Raw genomic sequence first — 23,654 nt, 5'->3', positions numbered from 1 at the left:
AATGTCAGACAGGCTTCTACTGTGAAGGCAGGTTTTAATTTTCATTTACATTTGCAAGCTGAGTTAAGTCTACAGAGGAGCCTGAAGTTTCTGCTCAACTTGCAAAGTTTTATGAAAACTCTGTACTGCGTTGCCTTGTCCTCACTTGGATTTTGTATGAAGTTATATAACTCAGTTGAGTTAAGAACGTTTTATTATCCTTAGTGAAGACTCAGCTGATGAAAATACAGTGGAACAACTTTTTAGCCAGCTTATTTTCAGACTCTGCCGTTGCTCTTTGTATGGATAAAGGCAACAAGACTTTCAAAACTGTTAGATGCTCGAGGTCAGACCCTTCTTCATGTAACATGATGGGACAGCATCCTTCATCCACCCTTTTAATCAGAGGTGCAGCCAAATGGGACGTGGGAGAAGCAATCTCACAGCAGAGCAGAGGTTATGGTGATAGGGCTGTGTGGTGACTCAGTGCTTTATGCACCTCAAGGGATTCTGTGTGATTGAATATGAATGGCATTTAACTCAGTGCTTACAGGCAGTTCTTTTCCCTCAGTCCTCTCAGAGCCCTCTGACAAGAAGGCCACAGGGCAGACGCTCTCCCTAGGACAGACACTCCTCCTAGTGTTCTACTATTTAGAGCCAAGCTTAGTCACTTTCCCTTGTGCGGCATTACCTATCATCTCTTCTGATGTGGCCCATGTGTTCTACCTCCACCCTACCATTTAAAATCCTTTCCACCCCAATTGCTCCAAACCGATGGCACCGAAACAAAAGAGAAGCCTCACCTGCAAAATTCCCCTCTGAATCAGGAATGTGATTAACGATAAGTATTGTCTGTATTGCTGTAGGACTTCGGCAGCCCACTCATGAGCCAAGGGTGCCCAACACTATAAAACTAGGAATAAGAAAAGCAGACTCTGCTTTAAGGAACTTTGACATATGCAGAACAAAAGAAATTTCCTAGAGTCCGAGGAGAGCTGACTCTAGTGTTTAACTACTTATTCAGAAGAGATCTGAATTGCTCCTGGAGCGCTTAATGGGCACACATTGACAGGGGTCAGTGGGCTAAACAGAGGTCCTTTACTGTCCCCGTTAGCTCCGCCAGGCACAGAGCATCTGCTGCCTTCACACCCTGACTCAGAAAAAAGCTATTTCACCCTGTGCACTGGCGCTTCAAGGTTGGTTTTGGTTTACGTCTAACATTGCCTGCCTCTGGGACAAAGCTGAGCAAATCCATTGGGCCATAAATCCGCCCCGTGGGTCACTGGAAATGTTCTTCAATCTCCTGGTCAAGCCAGCTTCAGTTTCTCTTTTCACACAAAATCTAGGACAAAAAGAAGAGCTTTGCATGCGTGTCTGGGTTGCAAACATTCAAATTTAACAATGTCCACATTCACCACAGCTGCTCAGGTCAAACTGCCTTGTTCTCAGTATTCTGTCCCTGTAATTCTTTGTGTAAATACACTTTTTTGTTTAAGCCAAGGGTGTAAGGAATAATTGTTTTTCATACTCATATTCAGAGGTGGGTGAACTGATACAGATGTAAGAAAGAAAAATCATTGCCCATTGCTGACTGTTCACTGTGCTTTCGTTTAAGAAGTCGGGGAAATAAAATACAAAGTAAGGTGACTAATATCTAATTATCCATCACAGAGTGGTGAAATACTGCATTTGAAGAATTTATGGAGTTGCACACTTCTTCTTTTGCTTACCGCTGAGCAGCTAAGAACATAGGAGAAGTATAGATGAGAGAAATCCCCTAAACAAATGACTTATTGCCACTTACCAAACTACTGCAGCCAAAAAATATAAGGTAACTCTCAGAGGAAGAAAGAGAGGTAGCCATGGATGCTGTGATGTAGACAGCTAAGTAACCCTGTTGTCTGGGATGCTGGCAGATCCCAGTCGAAAGTTTGCAAAAAAAAAAAAAAAAAACAATGCAAAAAGTTCAACTGCCTCCAAAGTGTTTCAATACATAGCAAGTTTTCATATTTTAGATCACCTTTGTGCCTGGCCTCCAGGGTTGTTTTCTTGCATTAGTAGGGACAGGGACATCTTCCTTCCAGTAATACATCACTTGCAGAACCTGATGTGTGTATACACTCAAACTGGTTCTATCTCCTGCATGTTCCCTAAGATAGACGAGCTTTTTCATCCCTCCCTATCCTTTTTATGTCCGATTAGTCCTGCAGGGAAGAGAGATAAGTAGTCATTTCCGGAGCAGCCTTTTAATATCACTGGGCACCGGAAGAGATCAAGATGTCAGTCTTCAAAAGTGGTTCTCAAGTAGTAGCGACTCTTTCACCCTTTGTAAAATGCGCTCACGTCTCCACTCACCCATAACCTGGAGTCCGTCCATCTGGCAGCATCGGGGTGTTGTTTGGGTCGCTCGGCTCACAAGCCTGGCAACAGCTGCTATGACAACTGACTTTGCATAGTTGCCTCATCACATGAGGAATGGTAGTTTCTTGTGCCCCTTATAGAGCCCTGAAGCATGTAGGGGCCGGATAAGTCCCAAAGTTGGAATGCGAGACTGAGGGGAAAAAAACTGAGAGGAGATTAGAGTCTTTGCGTCTCCAGAATTTCTGTTAATAAAGTCAGTGTGTGATGGAAAATGTTGCCTTTGTGCTACTTGGAGTACAGATAAAAGAGGGAGGAAGCAACTGAAGTATGGAAGGCATAAGCCATGGTGGAGGCTGTTTTGCAGGAAGGGGAAAGGGAAAAGGAATGCATGGAATAAGAAAGGAATGAAGTAATGGAATACGGTAGAGAGGAGGTGGGTGTTAACATTGGTTAAACATTTAGTGCCTTTAAATTTTTAATTTCATATCTGCCTGGCTAACTTTCCAGGACACAGAGCACTAGAGGAAAGGGGTTATGTATTTAAGAATGGGGATCGTTGCACTCCTGAGCCAAGTGGCCTCCCTGAGCTTTGGTTTCACGGAAACTATACAATAGAGACCTGCCTTACAGGGGTATGGAGAGGTCCACCATGCCTGAATCATTTTAATAGACTCGGACAAGAACAATTCCCTGAGGAGAAGCGAGTCCTTACTGGGAAAAGGAGGCTGGTGGAGCTACGCTCTACCATCTCCCAGGGGAGGTGGTTCACTGCCAACAGCTAAGCACAGTCCTGAGCTGGACTCTGCTCCCAGATGCATCTGCTTTCAGTTCACTTTGAAGACAGTCAGGCGTAGCAAAGTGAGAGACTGCTATCGTTACAAAGCTTTCATCTTCTGCTTTTTCTGGCCTTCACTTCTGGCCGTTTTGTTCTCATCTGGCTGTACGTATTTATCAGTGCTTTGTATAAGGTCTTTCCAGATGAATCCTACAGTGAGAACACACTGGTTACTGAAGTCATAACAACAGTGTCATTTACTTATCTAAAACATATTCCGGAACAATAGTGCTTTGTTCAGCAGATATCCACTGCTGCAAACCAGTTTAAATACATGTCACACAGGGGCCCAACAGCGTGTTATTTTAAAGGGACACGGGGCAGCTTTTCTGATTTTTTTTGTTTTTGACTTTCCAGCTCCCAGCTACTGCAAGCAACTCCATCGTACTGTTCTCTGCGTAGCAGGATAAAACTCTGCTTTAAAAGTATTTAAGGTTTGTAGTTTTATGAGTTGGGGTAATCTGTAAACTTCTGTCTGTGGCTTCAGTTGTTTGTCTTATCCCTTGCCTCCTCCTTGCATCCCTTCCCAGCTGCACTGGTGAAACAGCATGGTAGCACCTTTTCCTATCATTTACCTTTTGCATTTAAGGCTTTGAAAAATATAAGAGGGAAAGGCAGTTTTCAGCCTGAATTTTAACTGATCAAACATACAGGAAAGAGATTTGGACTGTTTAAACAGTCCTGTCGTATACTGAGTATCTTAACACTGCACAAGAACTGAATTGTAACATCCTCTGGAAATGAAGGTGGTCCACAGCCTCTCCTTGTCCAAGATCAGATATAAAAATCCAGCAAACAATACCTTTTGGAACCAGCCTGAGTTTGTCACTATTTTTCTTCAAAGTGAGCTGGTGTTTAAGGAAAAATATTGTGCTGTGCCGGGCAAATATGTAGCACAGGACAGCCTGAAAGAGCCTAGGCGAAGGCAGCTGCCAAAGCTTGTAGAGTGGGACGTGACTCCTAACAGGGAGGGAAGGCTTTTGACCTGATTCCCAGTGTGTAACCCTATCTACCAGCCGACGTCTCTTGTGAGCTATCACGTGTGGTCCTGATGCTACACTTTGGTCCAGCAGGTGCAGACTGACCGCTAGAGAGAGGCCAAAAATGCATTTATCCAAGCCAGGCAGCGGCAGATATTTGTGTTAGAGAGGCATGAGGAGCCACGCGTGTGGACAGGACTCTTAGTCCCTGGCACTCTGGTATGCACAGCATGAGATCTTAGTGCTTCAGCGCACCAGAAGAGGAAGGTGTGCACAAATGACACTGCACTGACAAAGTGCGAATGAGCGCTGGACTAGGAAGGACCATACCTCTGAGAACAACGTGGGGTCCACCCCTTTTGATCTACGCTTGAGTTTTGACGCAGCATCGTTATGTCTCTGTGCTGATAATCTAATGCTCTCTGCAGAGGCAGGGAGGACAGACTGAGATAGGCAGCAGCATCTTCATCAGCATCTCCTTGCCCAGGGCCAGCTGGTCCCCAAACTCCTCCTTTGCCAGTTGCCTTGATGACTCCCATGTTTGCCTGCCAAAAAAAGAATGGTGCCTTGGTGGAAATTACCCTTTTTGTAAAAGGAGCCTCCAGGAAATGTTTTTCTAACCTGCAGGCTTAATACCTCAGAGATTATTGTGCTTGACTAAGCTGCCTTCTGGCATTGGGTACCTGCATCTTCCTCACATTATCAATTATCACCCCCCCCCACACACACACACATACCTTCTTAAAAGCTGGGAAGAAACTAAATGGTTTGCAAAAGATGCCCGAAAGTGCTCTCCCTGTGAGGATCTTTAAATCATTACAAGCTTTTTTCTGAATAAACCCCAAGGTAACATTTTCTCCTGCAGCCTCTGCACTTGCTTGTTTTTGAAGTCGCTAGCTCAGGTGGCTCTGTGCCATGGTGTAGCTTATGGCAATAAGTTATTTTTCCTGATGTTGTTTCTGATAATAGTTGCTTGGGCTTTTTGCTTATTTTTTCCCTTTTCATGCTGATTTTTTATTCCTGCTTCTGTTTCTCTTTTTGGTAGTCGAGCTTTGCTGCTTTTGCGTGCTTTTCCTCTACGAAAAGGATGCTTCATTAATGTAAAAGGTAGTTTTGATGTTAGTTATCCCTTTCTAGTTTTTCTTAGTCATTGAGCTAGGACCTTGCTTATCAGTCTAGCTGGGAAGAGAACCCATAGTGCTGGTGCTATGGAGACAGTCTTTGTACAAATCTGAAATAGATTTTTTTTTAAAAAGGATGTAAGTGGAACAACAGTAGTACCACTAACTCCTTTTTACCAATAGCAAATGAGAGCCCACGTGTGGAAATCACCCACATTGACAGGGGAAGCTCGCAGCAAGGCTGGGAGCTGATGGCTGGTGACACAGAAAGTGTCTGTCAACTGGCCATGATGCTGCACACTCAGCTGTTTGTGCCTTTAATGCGAAATTCATTTTTCCACCTCGTTGCCTTTCAGTCTTACTGGGTTTCTATCCCATTACCAGGGAGTATATTAAGAAGAAGTCAGGGCTAGGCAAAATTCCTTACACAACTCATTTATTTTGGGTGAACTTTATATACCCACACGCATTCTTTCTCCTCTTGCCATCAGTATTGCAAGAGCAGTAGCCTCAAATTTGAATGTAGCTAGTGAACTGAACCATGAAAAACAAACAAGCGTGCACGATTAAAGCGCTCTGGGAATCAATGATGTTTGGTGCTGTCAAACTGGCACTTTTCAGCTATGTAGCCATTATCAAAGGAAAAAAAAAAGGTCTGTATCGTCTCATAACCAGCAAATGCTCCCCTTTTTTTAATCGAGTTGGGTTAGAGTAGGGTAACAAATCCTGACTTAGTTCCTGTATTTCTTTTCTTGGTCCAGGAACTGTCAGGCCCAATAGTTTAAAGAGCTTCTGGCTAGTCCCAGATTTTCTGTGTCAAGAGATGCTTTTTCTAGAATTTCTGTTGCAATCTGGCAGCATTATAGTTTGTTAACATTTTAGATATGGAGAAGACACATAAGCCAAGTTTTTATCAGGAGAGTTACGAAGGATTTATTGCAGGATAAGAGAAAAGAGAGTTTGGATCATTTATTTTTAAACCGGGATTTCACTCAAAATGCCCCAGGGCATTTTGTTATAATCATCAGGCTCCTTCTAGGGGCACTAAGCAATCTCCAGAGAGACTCTCATTTTGATTTACTTTGAGTGTAAAGTCTTCAGGGCAGGTGGCAGATCTTAATCTGTGGTCTCTTGAGATAAATCCACATTTCCCACTTTGAACTGCAGTTCAAACTTCAGTTTGAAGCCAACTTGCAACCTTAAGGTCTTTATTTTTGCTTTGTGCTTTCACTTTGCATTTTGAGTCCATTAAATGTTGGGTTTCTTTTTATTTATTTATTTCTTCATATGTCTAATTCGGGTGCCCCATGAAGACAGAAAAATGAAAGAATGTAAGACTATCTTATGGCTTGGGACACTGCAAGATTGTTTATTATTATTATTATTCATTTTCTTTTTTAATCTGGAATTTCATGGCTGTCAGCAACATCAGCAGCCTTTCCTAGTGTTAAAGCTTTTTCTACCAGGAGGACTTTTGTATTGTATTTACAAAAACGTATCATGTAAATTGTCTTTTAAAAACAATTTAGAGCTTTCTTAATTCTGCTTTAAACATTGAACAGACTTTCTTAATGTTACTGCCTTTGACAGTTCTGTAATATGTGGCTTTCCTGTATCAGAAAGTCTTGGAAAAAATGCAGCAGATGATTCAGAAAAGAGCCAAAAGAAAAGATTTTGAAGGTCTACAATGAGAGGAGGAAATTTCTCAAATCTTTTAATTTATCAAAAAAAAAAAAAACAAAATGGAGAGCTGCTTTGGTTAAAGTATGTAAGCACTTGCACAGAGAGAAAATACAAGAGAACAAATTATTTTTCAATTCTCTGGAGAAAATCTGGACAAGGTAACACTTTAGGCAAATTCAAAGAAATAAAGGATCTATTGGAACCTTCTACCAAGGAAAGCAGTAGATATATCAGCTTTGGATGAAGACTGGGTACATTTTGGGAAGACAAGTATTAGCTAAGAGCGGTGCAGGAGAAAAGAGGGAAATATTGGGATTTCTTTATGTAGAAGTTCCCAGGTGGTATCTCATGATGGTTTGATGAGGTTTCCAGGCAGTTTAAAGGGCAAGCTCCTATACCAGGGCTGTATGGACCTGCTTTGACCTCATGACATCTGGCTAATTATTTGCTGAGAGAAGGAATAAGCCCAAGAGAAGCCCTTAGGTCCCTGTAAACCTCAATTAATGGGAGTTTTCCTTCCTCTTGGCAGTATATATCTTGTGGTCACAAGAAGATTTTACTGCTGAAAATTTGGCCAGCGTCTGATCTAGTTGATCTAGTGATCCCATCTCAGTGCTCACTGTCTAAATTTGTTATTCACAAATGCACACTTCTCACTTGAAATCCTTCATGTTTTGGCCACCTTGGAGAAGTTCATTAATAATAATTACTGCAATAAATATGGAATATCCATTCAGATCCAGGTTAGAACCACCCAGGAACCAGCATATTCACTGAGATGTTCAAGCTGATTGATAGCTTACTCCTCTAAGAAAAGGAGGTTGAATCCAGAAAGAGGACCACTATCTTTTCCTGCCGATAGTAGTAGTTAAGCACGTCGTAACTTTTTTTCCTGTCTCATACGCACACATACACAAACCCATTATCTGAAAAAGCAAACCTCGATTAAGTCTATATCTTGGCTTATTCTAAGCAGAAGTAAAGTAGCAACATTATCCCAATTTTATTTAATCTTCCTGGTCCTGTCAACTTCAGATCTTCAGGAAATGTGACCAGTTCAATTGGATCAAAAATAACTGTATTCAAAGTTTCACTAACATTTGAGGAATCATATTTTCAAGCTTTTCTTTCCAAGTTCAAGATTAGAAATATTGCCTTCTCCAACTGAAAACTGATATCCCTTACAAGACATCAGTCTAAGAGCTGGGACGTAGTTGATAACACTAAGATATCTGTAATAAAATTATGAGAGTCAGCAGTTCTGCCACTTCACTCATTTTCAATGTATTATAAGCAGCAAGGGAGCTTATGATCCAGAAACTGATCTCAAGTCAGGGGATATTGTAACTGTTGCTTTCTGCTCCAAAGCACTCAAAAATTCATGTAAAGAGATCTTTTCTAGTTTAGAGTTACAATATAAGATGCATCACTGATACAGATGTCCTTTCACCCTTGTAAAAGCAGCGTTCATTCATCTCTTCAGCCTTAGACAGTTAAGAAGAAGGAATATATATTTTTTTAGGGATAGATCTTACTGAAAGGCAGGAAGTGCTGGACCCTCTTCCGGCCATTTTTATAACGGTGTTTTTCAAAAATAGTCTCTTTTCCATTTTTTTCCTGAGCTGTACCTTGTAAATATAAAAGGCAAGAGCAGAAATATATTCCATCAACAGAAGTAATCAAGATACATGTACTCTCTCTTCCCTAGTTTCTTTGTTAGCTTGTCCCGATATATCTTGGAAAATCTGTTGCTGGGCTTCTTCACTGGCAAACGCAGACTCATTGTGAGGCCATAAGTCTCCAAGAATCACTGCAGAAGTAATTCCAAAACTGAAAACCAAACAGGGGAAGAGAAACAAAATACTATTCAGGACAGACAAAGACATAGAAAAACAGAATATACAATTTAACAGTCAGCACTAACTGTTTGGGCTGCAGGTAAATATAAACACTGCCAATCTCAACATGAGAAAAAACAAAAACCTCTAAGGGTAAATAAAAAAAAGATTACTGCTGGGGAGAGAGTGTGAAATGCTATGCTGTGATATTCAGCCACAAATGATCTGTTTGCTCAGGTAGTGGGAACTGGGATAGGAAAAATCAGGATGAGGGAGCGAGTACGGGAGTTAGTTTTAATGCAACACAGCAGATGCTGCCCCAAATGTTTATGCATAAAATAATGTTTTCATGCCGGTTTCATATGATGAAAGAACATGCACAGCATGTTCTACTCATTAATTTTTCAGTCTGAAAATGCATTTTAGAGGAGTCATTTTTTAGTCTTCAAAGCAAATGACAGTAAACATTAAGGAAAATAGACCTGTCGGGGAAATATGCTTCCATGTTTTGTTCCTTGAAATGCAGCTATTTCAGTTTTTCTTATATGGCTTATTAAGTTTCCCATCTTGCTAAAAAGCATGTGTACAAGTGGTCCCTTTGCATTTATCTGTAAATTTAAGCACATGTCTATGTGTCCCCAGAACCAAGGATTACAAATCTCTTAGCCTAAGTATCCACAGAAATATTTAAGGGGAAAAACATATATTTAAATATTTTAAAGTTCATGTAATAAATATGACAAATGGACTTGTAGTTTTGTGCTAAATAAAGACAAAAGGTATAATAACTTTTCTGTAAGTGGCTCTATGGCAAAACATGCGAAATATCCAGAAATATCCAAGAACGAAGCTTACAGTAAAAATAAATATCCATAAAAATTGACACAGTATTGTCTGAAATATGATATGCAGGAGGCAGAAGCTGAGTATATCTTTAGCATAAAAGGTGATAATCTTCTGTATGCAGCTTTGATGGACCAGACAACAATGAACTCATTACAGCAGCCTGATCATGTACTAGTACCAGTGGCAACACTTACAAGGCTTTCTGCTCTTCAGATAACTTTTCTTTAAAAAATTTACAATACATTCTGTACTACCCTAAGTGACAAAACAGGAAGAATTAACTGATTCATAGTCCTAGGCCAAAATTATTGCAAAAAGCAAAATCTCAATCTTCTGCTTTGTGAAAGAAAATATTTTAGCTTTATTACAATTCAAAGAAAACCTCAGTCACTCAGAACTTTACTGGATTAGCTTTTGACAGACTAAAATTAAGAATTTAGTCCCAGAAGTAGTGAAGCTGCTTTCCACATTGCTACACCTGTACTAATAATGCTCTGGATGCCCCTCTGCAGTGCTTCATAAATGAACAAAGAAGTTCTGGGCTTAAATTTGGAGTGTCCTGGATTCCTGATTGACCTTTACCTGCTGCAATCTGTGCTTCAGCTACCTTTGTCTTCTCTTTCCTTTGAACCTTGTTCTCTCTTCCGCCTGCCGAAAGTGAAGAGACAGGTCTCTGATTATATTCTTTTCTGATTGGGAAGTATTTTTCACTCGCAAAAAGTCAAAACCCATGTTAACTAAAGCCCTGAAGGTCAACAGAACTATTCAATCTACTCAAAGAGGGAAAATTAAATAACAATTTGAGATGAAAGCTTTGTTATGCTTGTATAACCCACAATAGCACAATTTTCCCATGACTTGCTCCTCACTAGATAGCCGACCTTCTAACAGTTAGCCAGTTCTTTTACAAATCCACCCAATGTGCTTTTAATTAAAATTTGCCTTTGAAAGGAGGCCCAAATGAGTGATTCTTCAAAACAAAATAATGAAATAGGACCTATCCTTCGGGTTTTACCCTGAATCAAATCCTGCCAGTTTTATTCTCACCATGAACAACATTCCTCTGGGTGTCATCCTGCTTTTAAAACAAGGCTGCAAGCTGCAAGGCAGTCTTACCTGGAAAGACAGAGACAAGAAAGAGTCCTTGTCTTGTAGAAGTCGGTTAGCTGCCCTATCAGGCTTTCTTTCAAATATGGAGGGAAGGAAAAAAATGTGGTAGTGTTTGTGGGGTTTTGTTATTTTGGTTTTTCTTCTTTTCTTTTTCGGCGTGTCTTTAAAGACCCTGATTTTTCCAGTCTGACCGTCTAGAGATATGGACATAGGAGCAGAGCATCACTCTGAGCTTTTCAAATGTGGAAATAAGCATAGAAAAGCATATGTTGAAGTTTAAGAAGAACATTCTGGCCACCTTGGGTGAGGACACCATGTGCCGATCAAATGTGTTTGCAACACTAAATATTGGAACTGGGAAAACAGGTGAAAAGAGACACAAGTAGCTTCACCAAAGTGAAGAAGGTGCCCAGATTCAAGGCAACTTTTGGGTAAACAGCTCTCAAAATGCATTAGCTTTATCTCTCTAATTTAGAAGGAAAAATGTCTAGATTAACTACGTGTTTCTCTCTAATAATACTGTGCACCTGCTCAAAGTGGTAATGAGAGAGAGGGCATCTACATAGTTCACAGGAGACTCTTCAATATTTGTCCCAAATGACACCCTCCCCCTTGGAAAACATCAGATTTTGTTCCTTGTCACAAATGAAATTGCAAGTTCAAATCATGAAGCACCTTTCTGTGCTGCACTCTAAAAGCCTGCAGCGGCACTTCATTTAAACAGAGAAGAAGAGGCAGGAGTCAAAGTTAGGTGGAATAGCATTACAAGGGGCAATGAGCCGTAGCTAAAGACATTTAAGATAATGTACTTAAAGGAAAATCAGTAAACCAAACTAAAGAAAACTTTATTTTAGGAATAAAATCCAATTGCAAATTTAGGCTATGGAATCATTCACACCCACTTCCCCCATTCAGCAACAAATAGGAGGTGGGCATAAGTGGCACAAAATACAACTTTCTTCCAGTGGGCTAAGAGGACATACATAGCCTATATATATATATGTATATGTGTGTACATATATATATATATATAATAAAAATGTATATAAAATTGTAAGCCCCAATGAGAAGAACAGCACTCAAATTATTAGTGCTGGTCAGTGGTCTGAACTGTGCAATTTATAGAGCTCTCGATTAGGGAGCACAGATCAGGGCTAGCTTCATATGAACTCACCAGCACGAGCGCGAAATGTGCAGCCATCTCCTTGGCACATGAGAGAGGAGTCTTCTCCCGTCATGTCCTCCCATAAGAAGGTGAATGGAAAGTTCTATAGGTGCTATTAATTCCAACCCTATAATCTGCCAAAGCAGATATCACTGTTGCATTGCTCTGTGCATTCAGAGGAAAGCATTTAGCCAGAGTTTCCTAAAAAAAGATAACAGTAGGTTGCTGAGAAAAACAACCTTTTTGTGTATTTATGAAGGAGATGAAACCTACACTTGAACCCCAAATGGCAGCTGTTCCAAAACCAGCTTCTTTTTATCTGCTGCTATTAAAAAACTGTTCCAAAACTTCACCAGTCTTATAGTAAAAAAGCTTTCTGTTATCAGATCAAATGTTCTCACAGAAATTAAATCTAGTTGTTCTTGTTCCAAGAGCGCTCTTTTGTTTAAAAAAAAATCTTTTCTTCTCCTGAATTTTATTCTGTTGATCTACTGATAGAGAAACAAGAAAAATCACATCTTTTCTTGGCCTTCCTTTTACTTGACTTGACAAGTCTAGCTTTCCCCCGCTCCTTCAACTCTGTAATTTCATCTTGCAGCAGGTTCTCGTTTCCCCTAATCATCAGGACAGTCTTTCCTTGTACCCCTTCCAGACTGAATCTTTCCTGGTCATGAATGGCCAGATTCGACCACCCTACTTCAAATGAGATTCCTCCCATTTCTTGTACCAGGGCATGAATACTTCCTAGTGTCTACTAGAAATAGTTGTTCTTGGCTGTGGCAAAGAGCTTCTTCATCGCTGCCTCACACCAGTATTTCCAAGTCACCCTGCAATCAGCTACATTAGAAAGCTATTCCCCTCTCTCACTTATTTCTAAATGATAAACCTGCAGTTTGTAACAGAAAGGCATACAGTCAGTATGCCATCTTACATTTGGTCCTATTAAATTCCCCCCCCCCTCCCTTTTTTTTAATTCCAGTCTTCAAGGTCATCCATTTTGGATAAGAAGGGCTATTTTTTCTCGTAATAGAAGATACCTTGAATTAACATACTCTTGTTATGTGCCAGCTCATAAAGGAAACTATGAAAAGAGATCAGGCGTCAGACTTACTTCTCGGTTAACCCCACTAGCGACTTCTTTACAGCCTGATCCCTCTCTTTTCAAGTTTGTCTATTGGCACCTCCCCTTTACCTGGTGTCTTCTCGCCTCAGAGTTCTGGTAGTGTCTCTACGGCATTGCTTCAAGTGCTTTACCTGCACCCAGCTACAGTATATCTGTAACACTTTTCCCAGAATATCTCCAATATTTCCAGAGAAAGGTATCATGGTAGCCTAACATTATCTACCCGTGGTAAATTCAGCTTGTATTTTATCTCATTTTTTCATTTGTCTCTATGTCTTCACACACAATGCTCCGAAGAGTCCTCCAAAATTTCACACAGACCGTGATAGAACCCCAAATTAGCCAGAGCTTTGAGGGGGCTATGACTGCACTTTTCATCTGTGTGAGCACCCTAGAATACCCAGAAGGCTTTGAATCACAAAAGCCGGCTTTACTAGCATGGTAAGACTTTCAGATAAACTGTGTAACTCCCCCCCCACCCCCCCCCCCCCCAAAAAAAAAAAAAGGTTTCAAAAAAATTTCTGCCTTTCTTACTTTGTCTTTACAGGTCAGGTCCTTCTCTTCCAGCCTGTCTGTAGTCTTGCAAACTTTCTATCTGAATTGCTCTAAAATCTACAAAGTCCTCTTTCCTTATCTAGGAAATTATCCCCAAGATTTCTGTTTTTCTCAGTGACTTTTACGTACCAGCTCTTGCTGAAGATGCCATGCTTCCTAGATGTCTCTGTTTCTTCACATTTCTCACCCCATACTCCAGAATATCCTCCCCTGGAATATGTGTTCACTAATAAGGAGCTTCCCCTCTCATCAGAGGCTCCCACCGCTAATAACTGTCGAGACAGATCTTCTGCCTCCAGGTGCACTAGCCTAACAGTATAGACTACCCAGTGCTCGTGAAACGTGAATAAAGCCCCTAACTAGTTATGCAATCTACCGTAAGATTAGGTCTTGACACTTCCTGGGCTATGTTTTCTTCTTCTTCTCAAGTATAAGTATTTTGTTACTCTTTTGTTAGATAGCCTCACCCAGAACTTTAGTGAAAATCATTGCTCTTGGACCTCGGATTTCATGTGCTAGTATTTTTCTGAAACCTAAAATAGAGATTATTTGAATCTGTAGCTTTATATGATCCTTTTTTGCTCTTTGCAATACTAATTTTCTGCCTTTGTCCAGATCTCTCAGTGTTTTCCAAGCAATACACTAAACACTTCAGACAGGTTAGTCACTTAGCTCATGACATAAACGTGGGTTGGAAAATGACAGTTCTCCACTGATTGTGAGGTACTTAGTGATACAATAAAAAAGTGCTTTAGATGTGGAAATTGTTCTATTCATTGATGAATCATAGTCCTTTAGAAGAGTTCTGGCTGAAGTGAATATCTGCAGAGTATCTGCAGATCTGATGGATCTGTGGCACATCTACTTTTAAAGTGGCTCTATGTCCGTATATTTTGAGATAGGCAAGCAATTACTTTGTGAGGTGAAATAACTCCTTATTACCGTGGTCCATTTAGTAAAGTATTTAATAATGCTTTTTAAAAGCCTATATATGGATGTCCAGATTGAGTTCCTAAATGAAAATAACTGATACGTAACCAGGCAAGTAAAAGAATGTTAACAACTGCCTGTTATTCTTTCTGAATATCTGCATCATTTCTGCAACAGGACAGTATGAACTATTTTATAGGATTATGAGCAGATTCCCACTTTTCACTAGGGGCCTCAGTGGCAGCAGAATACATTCCTAGTAGAAAATACCCAAATATGTGCACGGTTTCCAACCCACTGTTGCTGTAGCATCTCCATAGCTGTAATTTGCATTATAACAGTTAGTGATATTTCTTTCTGTCTCTTTCTTTTTCTTTATTTCTCTCTTTTCTCCCCACCCCCCCCCCCCCCCCCGCTTTTTTTTCTCTCTTGCCATCTTTTCCCTTTTCCTTTTTCCTCCTCGTTCTGGAAGTCTCTATTTCACTCTGGAAGACCCTCATGATCAGATGCCCTAAGGCAGCACACATGACTGTCATCATTAGATACTAAAAAGACTAATGATCAAATAAGTGCTTTATTTACTAGTTGTCTACTACTGCATCTGAGCTGCAGCAAATGACTGAACAACAACAGCAGCAACAACTATGGACACTAGTTTACTCAGATACGAAAGAATCTCTCTGCCAAAATAATGTTCTAAGGTAAAACTGTTTTTTTTTTGGGGGGGGGGGGAACAGATATAATTCTACGTGCATGGATGATTCTCTCTAGTTCTGTCACAGCTTTTACTATCTTTGAAAGCTCAATCATCATCCAAAAGCAGTCAGAAATAACTGCTAATGTCTCTTAGGTCTTTAAGTCCTGGACTGAATTAGTCTATCCCAAGGCCACTTAAAGACATTTAATGTATAAAAGGACAGCTGAGTCTCTTCCTTCCATATCCATGGCTGAGTCTTCCCTGCATGCCATGATGCTCCATTTTAGGAAAATAATATTCAATGACAAAATGTTTCTGAAACTAAATTTCTTCAGAACATTTTGTCCACAACTTTTCAAAAATATTTAAATATTTTATCTCAGCAAAAAGTTTGACCGATATGAATTTCCCGCCTAAGATGATAACTTTTTCATCTCTGTGCAAGGCTGAGCATGACTTAGAGAGGGCAGTGAATTTTCCTGGTTCAGGTGTGTATGAAAAACACAAAGATGTGAAGACGACTGTGAGTATAAGACTGAAAAAATCAACAACACAGTTGCCCTGTGATCGGTCGTTATATACAAATCTTTCTTCTCAGTGGCTTCTAAATGAAGAGTTTGTGAACTATATTAGAAATGTTTGTTATTGACCCTGCAAATACATGGCCTTCATTTTCTACTATTACATTTTGTCCTGTTGAGCATGTTACTGTCTGGCTAAATTCAGTGCTCTCCAATTCAAGCCCCAAGTGAGGCTGCAAAGAAAGAATACAGCTCATTATAGGATTGAATCTGTAATTTACGTGAGAAGTAGCTGATTCCTGTGGTTAAAAAATATCCATGATTTCATTTAAGGAGAAAAATATTCCACCTGGAGTTAGATTTACCCCACAAAAGCCGCCTAGCAGGGTGACATGACCGGGACTCTGAAGATAGTTGAACTGCCTGGCTTGCAGTCGTAGGAGTTACAGCTACTGAAAAAAAACTGCATTATGCTAAATTCAAGAGATTAAGAATCTGCCTCGCTAGCTTGAAAGAAAACTTTCTCCTGTCTTTGGCCCACTCTTTAAAGTGATGTGTTAAACACTGCTCTTTCATAGTTCTGTGGGAGGTCGTTGTATTTAATTCCTTTAATTTCTTAATTTAACTTTAGTATTTAATCATATTCATGTGATCTTAAGCTCACAGTGACAAGAAACGAAAGATAAAAAGAAAAAAGAAATAAAGGGCTAAAGTAAATTAAATACAAATGTGGTCAATGTGCCAGAAGATGAAACCTCGAAATCTGAGACCACAAAGGTTTTGTTTTGAACTTTCTTGCTCTTGCTTTTCATCTTACACAGTGGCTGCACAGCAAAGTAAGTATTTGCACTTAACAAACTCTAGAAGAAAAAATAGAAAAGAAAAAAGTGAGGATGCTGCTTGATTGTCCCGCTGGAGTAATAACAGAATCAAATAAAGCAGCTCTGAAACTGGAAGATTTCATGAAATATCCTGATACAGGTAGGGACAGCAATTTATTAAACTCACTTCAAAAGAACAAACCAGAAGCAGGTAAATATTAGAGATATCCTATCATATTTCTCGTAAACATGTCCAAGCAAGGAGCTAAAAGTACGTGCTGCAAATACACCTCTTAATTCCTTGGCAATGTCTCTCTTCCTGGCAGGAGCAGCCCAGAGTGTTTTAAACGGTGCTAATTTTGCAAAATGAAGAAACCATATCATACTTCTCCTTCCTTCCCTCCAAGGCAGTTTTAGCCACTGAAGCCTAGTTGAAGTCTGCAGCGTCAAAACACTGCAGCACTGTTTAATTACCTCTTTCGCAGCTCATTACTTCGGGCACAGTACGATTCTCAGTGCCCATGTGCTGGAGGACATTAACACAGGGAAAAATTAATATGGAAAACTGAAAAAGCAAAAAGGGAATCAATATATCCTGAAAGGCATGTTCCGTGTAATGAAGGACAGAAGATAAACAGGACTTCGAGAAAGTATAAAACGAACAACAGAAAAGCTTGCAGTTGACTCTATAAGTTATTGCTGCTTTTGCATCTGCCTTCAAACATGAAAATAATCTCCCAAGAAGATGGAAAAAAATAAGCAAAGATTTTTTCTTTGTGTTTACTGTGCTTCCACGTGAAGCAAACTGTCACTTTGACTGCCTCACAAGATGGAAGAAGCTGATGTTGACTGTGATGAGCTAACGATGGAGGAACTCACAGCAACCATGAATGCATTAAAAGATGTTAGGTGTCAACCTAGGATAAAACAGCCACAGGGCTGCTCAGAGCAAACAGGTAACAAAAATCTTAGAAATACCTCTGCAATTCTTTTTAAAAAAAAAATAGAAAACAGAATCCAGTCCAGAATGGAAAGAAATTAACTTAAAGAGGATATTCATGCAACTCTAATAAAGGGTGTAGGACCATGCCACTTCCAAACAACAGAAACTTTTCTGTGCAGTTACACTGAACAAGACTGGCAATTCTGTGAACAGCAGAGTTTGAGCATAACATTTTGTTTTGCCTCCTGCTGATCGTATTTTTACATCATACAGCAAAGCGGAATAAAGCAGTGAATGAAAATTACCACCATTTTTTGAAAGGCTTTGAGAATTAAGACAGATATGTTTCACTGGCAGATACTGGCAATCAACAGGTTTCTCTGCAAACTATTTGAATTTCCTAGTCTTTATCAACCTAGCTGTGCCTGGTTTGATGAGAAGACGGACACAGATAAGAATGGTTGTGAGCCCTCCTTCTGCATTGCTCTGTTTTGCCCCCAGAAAGACTGTGTACTTGCAGATTTGGACTTTACTGATGGCATTTGCTTCCTTAATACATCTATAAACAAACTACAACAAATCACTGATAAGCTGCTGAGAACTACTGATTAGACCATATGTTAGAACATATGTTCAACAAGTTAAGAGGAGGGATTAAAAGGGCACTTTTTATCTTGGAGGATCCGACTACTGGTGACTTACTGTTATTTACCCATTCCTATTGTTTTGGCTGTCAGTTTGTGGAGATCATGGCAGTGACTGTAAGCACGTAGGCATATGCTTCTAACAGCAAAATCTTCCAAAAAGAGGGATGCAATTATCTCCAGCACAATCAGAGCTTTTGTTCGTCTTCTCTGCAACAAATTGGTTAAACATCAGCAAAGACATATGCAGCAAAGACATGAAGCGAAGACATGAAGATTGTAATTAAATCTGACAGGAAGCAAAAACAAAAGCTATTTATATGCCATTAACAAGGAGATGTTTAAATGAGCAGTCAGGTGTTGTGGGAAGTTGAGAAGTGATACAGTAAATAAGAGAAAAATCTGTAAGGATATAAAACCTCATGCAGCTTCTCAAGAACAGGAAAGAGAGCGGGACTAATCCCATTGATTTCAGTGGGATCTCGATCAGACAGTGATCCAGTGCAGAAACTGATCTTCTACTTTATTACTGTATTTCAGGAATGCCGTAAGAGTCAAGTGATGAATGTGATTGTATGGTTATTTCTGTGCAAAAGAAAACTATTTTGTCCTTCCACAAATAACCAGATAGCTACACTGGAAATAGGTGCAGATATATCTCTGAAACAGGGATATACTGACAGGAAGAAACGGAGAACAAGAGGAAATTGTGTGATTAATGAGATTCTGGTTATCACTGGTACAACTGCAGTGACGTGCTTTGACTACAAAGAAAGAAGGAAAAAATTTGGTTGAGTTACATGTGGATCTGGGATCTCCTGTAAGAAATTTGCAAGAGTCAAATGCTTAGCTAACAGGAATTAGCATAAAAGTTACTAGAACCCCCAAATTACCGGGGATTCATAGAATAAAATGCCCACCTGGCAGCAAAACTTTCCAAGATCTACCAGCACTCATTAGTTTACTGAGCTTTGCATCAAGAGTCGGGATGGGCTTTTACTTTTATTGTTTTTAATTAATACTGAACCACAGGCCACAGGGTTGGAGAAGAGGGGAGCTGTGAGGATTCTCTAGTGTATATCCTCTTAGTTAGCATTTGTTTCCAGTGATATCAAAGTTACCAAAAATTACCCAAGGCACTGTTGGATTATGCAATTACTGTGGGAAGAAAAGTGTAAATGTATTGAGACCTTTGCAAGTCTCTTCTAAGTGATTTCACAAAATCTATCCCAAATGTTTGCCTTGATTATCTATAAAACATTATAACCTATACTGAAGGTCAACTATATCCCCAGGTTTCTCTCTCCAAAATTTTCTCCCTTGTGTTGATCTTTGCTACCTATATGCACCTCTCAGCTCAAAGCCGTGAGAGTGAATGCAATACATAGACCAAAGACCAACTTTGGGAAATAGCAATCCTTAACAGAATAAAGTGGTGGAGGGTGTCATCCAACTGATAGCATTTAAAAATGCTGCTGTCCCCTTGGTTTCTTAAGTAAGATAATTATTGTTAGTGCCAGAGTGAAGTGGTCAAAAGAGAGTCCCCATTTCTATTTCATCCTGGATTTGCTCATCGTATCTGTGCCCTATGATTCAGTAATCTTTGCACAAATGCTGAAATGCTGTGTATATATTTTTCTTCCTTCCTAGTTATTAGCATATTTCAAAATGAGAAGTACGTAGCAGCTAATAACTCCAATAGCTATTGCATGTCTGAGAGCCACAACAAACATTTTATCTTCTTTATTTATTCCATGCAGCATCTAGGCTCATAACCAGATGAGTAACAGATTTGCAGAGAAGGTAAGACCCGAGCTATTCACTCTCTCTCTTTTGGCCTGACTCCATACAACCCATATGCCCCTTAATGTTAACTTATGCATGGGAGAGCTGCATAGCTTCCTCCCTCTTTCCCACCTCGTTAATATTCAGGTGAGGCTCTACTTGCCCTGTATAACTCAGGATTAATGCCCAAAGCTTTAGCAACAAAAATAAGATTTTGACAGTGAGTTACGTTATTTACTAATGTGAGCTGCAGCACATGTCCCTCGGCTGTTATAAAGCTAAATCCTGACCTATGTTGTTCGTAATGTTTTGTCCAGTTTTATATTTTAAGATGAGCAAAGTATTTATAGGTCAAAGGAGAAAAATACATATCCCGGCTCTCTTCCAAGGAGAAATGATTACTCATTTCAGGAAAGGTGGTTAGCTTTCCATCATGGTTGTGCGTGCTGCAAAGCCAATGTTTGTGATTACTTTCTGTGCCAAGGAGAAAATCCTGTTTTGAGAAAATCCAACTCTGTCATTCTTGTGTGTTGAACAATCAATGACTTCTATTAAAATGTTATCATTTTTTCACGGAACTTTCCTATGAAGTCGACTTCCCAGTGGTGACACTACTCTTCAAAGTGATAGAGACCTACATTCTTCATTGTGTTATTACCTTCGTTTTAGATATATATCCAGCCCGATGGCCATCCTAGCTCATATATGACTTACAGTAGTCACGGTGCACTACCTATTTTAGGAGTTGAGGATCTGTATGTGGTTGCCAAATAACATCCAGGTGGTTGAATCTTGATAAATTCTTTTGATGCAATAAGCCAGCAATCAGATCAGTCTTCTAGGATCTTGTCAGACTTGCATTCAATTCCTTAGATGACCAAGGAAATCAGGTTTGACTTCAGTCAGAATGAGTGACCTCCCCCATCAGTAACAGGAGGATGGTTGTCCTTCCTCATATTCCAGGTATACGGCAAAGATAAAACCATTAAAGTTTGTTAGATGCTGCAATACTTTTGCAATGTAGCTAGTTAAAATATTTAACATTATACAGTAGCTTGTAAATAAATTAACACATTTTAATCTAGCTCTTCATAGCCAGTCAATCAGTACTTTAAAGGACTGATAATACATGGAAAGGTTCATATGTGGGCTAGACACTCATTCTTTACAAATATAACAGATAGATATTTTTAAAACATTTTATCAGTATTTCTGTATTCAGCTTCTGTTTCTCTGAATAACTCATAAAATCAATATTATTGGGCAGATTTCTCTTATTAAAGTGATAACAATATGTTGTAACAGCATCTTATCTGAAATTAAATAGCCACGAATGTTAAGTTTCTTCACAGATGTTAAAAGTTGTAGCCCTTAAGGAATCGTTGACAAAAACCTCTAGGATGCTCTTAACTCTGGTATTTTTAGAACAGAAAGATCTGAAGTACTTTAGTACCTACTCCAGCTAATTTTACATCAGTGGTAGTGTAGTCATATCTTTAAAAAAATGTTCATATATTGTTAAATATTTATGCAAATTTTCTTTTTGCTATTGCTCTGCTTACTGCTTGTTGATACCTGCATATAATATCCTAGTCTGAAAAATTAGTATGGATTGGTGCCTTATGTAGGAGACAAATTGAATTTGAGGTTGTAATAGTTTTTGTTCCCAGCTGGAATACACTCTTTCAGTTTGGAGTTTTGAAATGTATTAAGGTTCCTATTACTTATTCCAGTCATTTCAGTCGTTTCATCTCATTTAAAAAAAATGTTCTTAACATTCATAAGCGCTCCTACCAAAGTATCCTTTTGTCCTTATAAATAATTATACAAATAGAATGGCAGACAGGGAATATTTCATTGTATTGCCTATTTGCACAGAATTTCTTTACACAAAAACATGGCATAAAAATTACAGCACTCTGCCATGCTCAGCAGAGGCTATAACGTGATCTCGTCTCAGTGACTGTTGATGAGTTTAGCACCACCATAAACAGGTCCTTGTTTATAAGCGAAGACTATCTATTTTAATAATTACATCAGTAAATGTAATGCATGGAAGGCAAAGGGAGAGGGTTTTTTTGGTATTTGTTCAATGGGGAACAACTCAGCCCTCTACAGAAAAAAAAAAAAAGGAGAAAGGAAAAAGAAAAAAAGAAGGCACTAGAGGTGTTAATATTGGCATATCAATAAGTATTAGATATTAATGAAGTTAGAATGATCATATTTACTGTCTGTAAGGGAGTTAGTAGATGAAAGCCTGGAGACCAGGCAAAGGGACACTTGCCTTGTCTGCTCTCCAGCCCTTAGCCAGCCGTGGCAAAAGGGGCTTCTTCAGCCAGCGCTGGTATTTCTTCTTTACTGGAGAGATGATCTGGTAAGCAGCCATTGAGCTAATGTTGCATTAAGCCAAAGTGAAAGATAAAGATTGTGATATGAAAGACAGGTTACTGCATGCCTAGTGCATAGGCATACTTTATATAGGAGAAGGTACTTTGCAAAAGGTAATTATCACTAAAAATACCAGTTATTTCATGAATTTCTTTTCTAATTCTCCAAAAATAAGTGTATCTCTGTACGTTCTACTGTATCGCCTCAAAAAATCTCTCTTGAGTGATCATTTTCTAAGAGTTTCGTTTACTGAATTTTCAGTGCTTATGTGCTTTAAATTTGAGTTTAATTAGCTTTTGGATCTGTTTACACCAAAAAAAGTATCAGATGGATTCTCTCTGCCTTTTACGTATTTGATTTGAAATCACAGACACCCTGGAGCATTTTGCCAGGCCACATTAGTCACCTGTCTACCAGGGTGGATGTGTGCATCCTGATGGCCCTGGTGCATCTCTAATGGCTCTGTAGGCCTATGTTTACGCAACAAGGCTGCTCGGTAGATGTCTTTTCTAGGTGAACTGGGACATATCTTTTTGGAGATACATAGACATGCTGTTCAGCAAGCAATGAGATAAGTTCTATGACATGCTCGAGGCATGTCAGCTCTAAAATCAGCAAATCAGTTCCCTTCGGTCCTCGGTTTGCAAGAAGTATCTCCAAATGCATAAAAAGAATGTTCCAAAGGCGTAAATGTATTCAATGTAGGTTCTTCCTGTTTTCTTGGCATGGCAAGCTGTTAAGGAACAGTGCGATACTGAGAGAACGGGTATGTTCCAATAGGCAGAGGATTTCTGTAAATCACAGACGTAGGCTGTGCTGAAAGACAGGGCTCTGTCCTAGCGGAGGGGCATCCTGCTATCTGCTGACACGCGTCAATGATTAGTACTTCTGTTCTCCTGCCATCTTCAAAGCCTTTGGTCTTTTTCTCTGAACAACTTAAATACACGTTGTTCCTGCACACAGTACTGCAATTCCACAGTACTATATCTTTATCCATAACATTCTTGGCTAAAAAAGATGATTAAGTCCTACACAGATCAAGCGTCAAAACACAAGGAGAGAGAGAGGGGGTGGTCTTTGCAAAAAGAAAATAAACAGCACACATTACCAGAATAAATGCTGGTGGATAGTCCAAACAACAAATTGTGCAAAATGTTGAGTTAAAGAGAGTGATAGTGTCCTCTTCAGGAAACAATATATCAGTAGATGTGTATCAGCAGGCACCACTGTATTCAGAGTGCCTTAACAGCTATTTGCTTAACATTATTTTGCTTGACTGGTTTTCTAGGACTGATCCTGACTCCAAACTGGAATTTTTTCTCTGACAAA

General features: G+C 39.5%; 1 long non-coding RNA gene across 1 annotated transcript; it reads right to left on the bottom strand.

Moving 5' to 3' along the window:
* Positions 1 to 8,127: 8,127 nt before the first annotated feature.
* Positions 8,128 to 13,846, bottom strand: LOC138067079 (uncharacterized). Its single transcript, XR_011140737.1, has 5 exons — positions 13,726 to 13,846; positions 11,928 to 12,119; positions 10,691 to 10,759; positions 10,226 to 10,291; positions 8,128 to 8,789 (listed from the first exon to the last, which is right to left on the bottom strand). It is a non-coding gene; the product is annotated as an uncharacterized lncRNA (long non-coding RNA).
* Positions 13,847 to 23,654: the final 9,808 nt, after the last annotated feature.

The sequence above is a fragment of the Struthio camelus genome, chromosome 4 (genome assembly GCF_040807025.1).
Source record: "Struthio camelus isolate bStrCam1 chromosome 4, bStrCam1.hap1, whole genome shotgun sequence".
NCBI classification, from domain to species: domain Eukaryota; kingdom Metazoa; phylum Chordata; class Aves; order Struthioniformes; family Struthionidae; genus Struthio; species Struthio camelus.
The sequence above is the reverse complement of the archived record's forward strand: the minus strand, read 5'-3'. Positions and strand labels throughout refer to the sequence as shown.